This window comes from Oryx dammah, unplaced genomic scaffold (genome assembly GCF_014754425.2).
Source record: "Oryx dammah isolate SB20612 unplaced genomic scaffold, SCBI_Odam_1.1 HiC_scaffold_29, whole genome shotgun sequence".
NCBI classification, from domain to species: Eukaryota; Metazoa; Chordata; class Mammalia; order Artiodactyla; family Bovidae; genus Oryx; species Oryx dammah.
This window is the reverse complement of record NW_024070213.1, coordinates 43,369,851-43,375,161: the sequence shown is the minus strand read 5'-3', so window position 1 is coordinate 43,375,161 and position 5,311 is coordinate 43,369,851.

Below are 5,311 nucleotides of genomic sequence, written 5' to 3'. Positions count from 1 at the left end.
TCCTCGCTGGCCATCGATTGGCTGCCATCAAAAACTCCCACCCCCGCTAGGGCTCACGGAGACCAGTGAGAGAAGGGGGCAGGGCTAACAGCCTTCTCTCGCCAGATAATTCGTAGTAGCAACTGCTCTTCAAGTTTACCTCGCTTGACTAATAGTTGCAGAAGATGTCAATCATTTCCGCCTCCCGTCCCCGCATGGCTTGAAAGTTCAGGGAAAAGCAGCTCCAACCTAGTATATCCAGAAGCGGTGATAAAACAAGCTTTCTGATTGGTCAGAGGCTGGCTAGGCCCATCTTTGGGAGAAATGGGGACTTGCCGTACCCTCCTGCCCTTCTGGAAGTGGGTTCGCCCATGAAGCGGGCCTTCCGCGAGCGCGGGAGACTGGAGCGGCGCCGGCGCACTGGACCGAGGTGCGCTTGCCCAGGCCGAGCTTTGAGCCAGCTTGACCTCGCGGAAGCAGCGCTTTTCGTCCCTCCAAGTCCCAGATTCCAGGGAGCGTGGACGTAAAGTGCATCAAGAAATCCAGTCTTTGGCTCCTTAAAGCCCAGGGATGTTACGCGCTTTAAATACGAAAGTGTTAAAAGTGATGTCTATGGACAAAGGACAAGTGGAGGATGTGGGGGAGCGGTTGGACTCGGGAATTTGAAGTTGTACTTTCCTCTGAGCCCAGCCCGTCTTGTGAGTGGAGAACGTATCATATACCACACCTGGAATGAAAGCCAGCATCCTGAATATTTCCCCTCCCCGCCCCTCCCCCCGCCCCCCCCCCCCCCCAAGGAGGCTGACTTTCCCGGGAGGCCCCTATTGCTCTGCGGTCAGGTACCCCAGACTGAAATCACTGTCGTCTTCCTGACCTGGGCAAGTGGCCTCACCCCTGAGTCTGTTTCCTCACTTTTAAAAGGGGCTTGTGGAATCCACCTTCTTCAGTTGTCCTGAGACTGTAAGTGCCTGGGACACAGTAGGTGTTGAGCAGTGATGAATGAATGAATGAGAAGAGATTTACTGAACAGATTGGGTTTATCATCACCGTCATGTCGGCCAGATGCCTGCACCCCTTTTCTCACTCCTGCCGGTTCCTCTGGGATGGCTGGTGCTGAAAGGGAAGAACAGCCCCTCGGGGAAGATGCAACCTCCAGAATTTGCTATCGTATGCCTTTCATTTAGGACTTCCCGGGTGACTGTGGTAAAGAATCTGGCTGCAAATGCAGGAGACACAGGAGACGTGGTTTCAATCCCTGGGTAGGGGAGATCCCCTGGAATAGGAAATGGCAACCTACTCCAGTATTCTTGCCTGGAAGATTCCATGGGCAGAGGAGCCTGGTGGGCTACAGTCCATGAGGTTGCAAAGAGTTGGATATGACTGAGCGTGCACACACACATGCCTTTCGTTTACATGGAACCTCTCTCGCCTGCCGGGTGTCTTACTGTGGCTGCCAATCTTTCGCAGGGCAATGAACACACACATGTTCTACAAACTGCTGCAAATGCTTCAGTCTTGAATCAGGACTGAAACAATGCAAGTTGTCTGGAATTATCTTTCCTTGCCAGTCATGCCTGGTGTTATGTTTAAGACATGTCTCCTGCATTCCGCCTTACTTACTTGTTTTCTTGGGAGACATCATGCAGTCTGTCTCAGACTCCCCAGGTCTCGGTGAGTCACAAAGCCTCTCCTGGTCTTCCTGCCTCTGCCTCCAGACTGTCCTGTTAATCCCTTAAAGGACCTCTTGAGTGAGTCAACCTCCTGAGGCAGCTCCATGGGGCTCAGATGCTGAGATCCATCTGGGGGTGATACCTCTGTGAACCTGTTTCCTCATCTGTGAAGGGGTGGGGGGTAATAATTGCACTTCCTTTATGGGGTTGTCCTCCTCAGCACCACATCTGCCATGGCCCTTTCCTTCCTGTTCTGGGTATGATTTTGGTCAATACTGTTGTAAGAGCATTTTGTGTCTTCCCAGAGGGGCTTCCCTGGTGGCTCAGGACTGTAAAGAATCTGCCTGCAATGCAGGAGATCTGGGTTCAGTCCTTGGGTTGGGAAGGTTCCCTGGAGAAGGAAATGGCAACCCACTCCAGTATTCTTGTGTGGAGAATTCCATGGACAGAGGAGCCTCCATGGGGTCGCAGAGTCAGACATGACTGAGCAACTAACACACACACACAGAGGTAGTAAACCCCATACGGTGAGTTCTCCCACTTCACTCTGCCATCCCAAGGGCCTTCTATACACTGTTGATGATGAAACAACAGCTGCATGACTGTCACTGGGTTTTAGGGGATCAGAGAGTTTGAGAGCCATAAGGACGCTTGAGATATTCTAGTCTAACCCCCCCCCCCGAGCCGCTATAACAGAGCTGGCATTTGCCAAGCCCACACTGAGAGCTGGCCTCAGTTTGAGTGCTCTAAAGAATTCATTAACTTACTATTCATGTTCCTGTTTGATATTGACAAAAACCCCTGTGAGGCATGTATCATCTCTGTTTGATAAACAGGGAGACTGAGGCCCAAATGAGGTGAAATCGGATGCCCAAGGTCACAAGGCTGGTGAAGGGGGGAACTGAAGGCAGGTAGACCATCAACCTCTTGGCCCCTACTGGGACCTCTCCTGCCTCTAATCCTCTCACAGTTCTTTTCATCCTAGAGAGTAAATATTGATTGAGTTCCTTGCACTAATAGCTCCTGCTGATTGAGCATTCAATATTCCAGACATGTGCTAAACACTTCACATCCTATCTCTTATAGGATGCAATGCCTCTGGGAAGTGGAAGGGATCATTCCTTCCATTTCTCAGGTAAGGAAACTGAGGCCCATGGAGAGCCCAGGCTCATGCAAGAAGAATCAGAACCAACCTCAGGTCTCCTGATCTTGGGACCAATGTTTTTTCCCATTGCTTGGTGTACTCTTTCTGTTTTCATTAATAAGCTTTTCTTGAGTGCCTGCTCTGGGCCAGGCCCTGTGCTGGTTGCTGGGTCACAAAATGAAGGTGCCAGAGACCCAGGCAACTCTGGCAAATGTTGGCTATGGGGGAATACTGGCCCAGTCATATGGAACCCTGTATTTTCTAGAGGAGCCAGGAATCTGGATTTCTTTTGTGTGTGTATTCCCCCTGACACTCAAATTTTGGCAATGAACTTCAATTTAAAACACTGCAGCAGCTGCAGTTGAACACCTCTGTTGTCTGGTTCACTCTGGGGGCTGCCCAGTTGCAACATTTAGTTGAGAAAGACAGATGTGTGAACAAATCTTATGACAAGAGTAGATACAGGACCCCAAGGAGCACTCTTAACCCTGGTTAGGTGGAATTGGGAAGGATATTCTGGAAGGAGAGCCTTGAAGAATGGGTAGGAATTTACAAGGTGGATACAGGGGTAAGGACTTCCTGGGCAGATGAAATAGCACATGCAAAGGCGTGGAGTCGTGGGAATGAGCTGAACATTTGGAGGATGGCAGGTGACATGCTATGCTTAGGGGTGAATGGGAGACTGGTAAGAGATAGGTCTGACCCAGGCCTTTGCTGGAAGCCAGATGTACAGCAGAATGGCAAAAGAAAGTGAGGCAGGCCTGGCATAGAACCTTCTCTGAGGGATTCATTCAACAAATATTTTTATTGGATTCTACTTACTAAATGGGCTTCCCTGGTGGCCCAGTGATGAAGAATCTGCCTGCCAGTGCAGGAGACACAGGAGATGCGGGCACAGTCCCTGGGTTGGGAAAATTGCCCGGAGAAGGAAATGGCAACTGCTCCAGTATTCTTGCCTGGGAAATCTGATGGACAGAGGTGCTTGGTGGGCTACAGTCTATGAAGTCACAAAAGAGTTGGACACCACTGAGAGACTAAACAACCATTCTTACTAAGCATCAGGGACCAAAACCACCATAGTGGCTCTTCTCAGGGAGCATCCAACCCAGTGGGAAGCAGATAATCAACAGTGCTTATCTGTGACTGCTTACGGTCAGTGTTGAGTAGGAAAAGACTAGTTGCTTTAAGAATAAGTATTCTGTTGTCCCTGGATCAGCAGGATCAGCATCACACAGTGACCTGTCAGAAATGCACACTCCCAGGCCCCACTCAGACCAACTGAACTCTGGAGGTGGAATCACAATCTGTGTTCTCATAAGTTTTTCTGGTGATTCTGGTGCCTGCTCATGTTTGGGAACCACTGCTCCTAGGTCGTGCCAGGACCCACTTTTATCCATCTTCTCCAATCGCTTTATGGCTTCTCAAACTCCCCAAGACCCTTCCTACCTCAGGGCCTTTGCACTGACTGTTCTCACCGTGGCTGCATGACTTTCTCAGTACCTTTAGCTCTTTGTGCAAATACCATCTCCTTGGAGAGGCCTTCCCAAGCACCTGGTTTAAAGATTTACTCCCAATCAATCAGACTCAACTCCTTGTCTTACTGTGCTTTCTTCTTAGCATTCAACACTACCTGGTATTGTTTTCCATGTTTATTTATTTATTTGCCTTGTGTCTGTCTCCATCCACTAGAAGATAAGCTTCATGAGAACAGGGATGTGATCTTTTTTGTCCTCCCAGCATCTCGGGTCGTGCCCAGCATGGTGAGATACTTAGGAAGTACTTTTGAATGAATGAATGAATCTCCTAGGGTTTACCCTTCTGGTCATTCATTTGTTCAACAAGCACCAATTCCTGTGGAGGTAATGGGCTTATTGTTGGAAGGGGTTCCATGGCCATTTGGACAGGGGCAGCCTGAAGCCTGGTCTTCCACACCCCTCCTTCCCCCTACACGCAGCTAGCTCCAGACACAAAGAACCTCCAGATGCACCAGAACCTCCAGTTCTGTGAGCTCTGTGGAGAAGGAGGGGTTAATAGCACTGCTCCCCAAACCCAAGGAGTGGGCCGTTTGGGCTGATTAGGAAGCTAGGACTTTGGATGAGAAGGAGGTGGAGAGGCAGCTACTGATAAGTTGTTCCCAGGGAACGTTCAATCATCCTGGGGTTGAATGCTTTCCGACAGCCCTGACAAGCAGCGTTCATCTGAGCTGCGGCTGAGTGCCAGCATCAGCCGCAGTATTCTACACACGGTGCCCCGATGACCGTGCCCACTGCAGTGGTTCCAGGGGGTTTCTGCTCTGCCTGGGCCACTCCTTAGAGCCCAGCGCTTGTAGAGTGTATTAGCAGGGTTGTTGGATGCAAAACAATCCTGCTGGGAACATAAGAGGCTTTAGGAGAAATTAGTGGGAAAGGCCTCTTGAGAGTTATCCAGCATGAATCCTCAGGAAGAATACCTTTTGTACATTAAAGCAGATTCTCCCTAATACCTTCATGGCAGAGGACAATGCAAAAGGGAGGGCCAG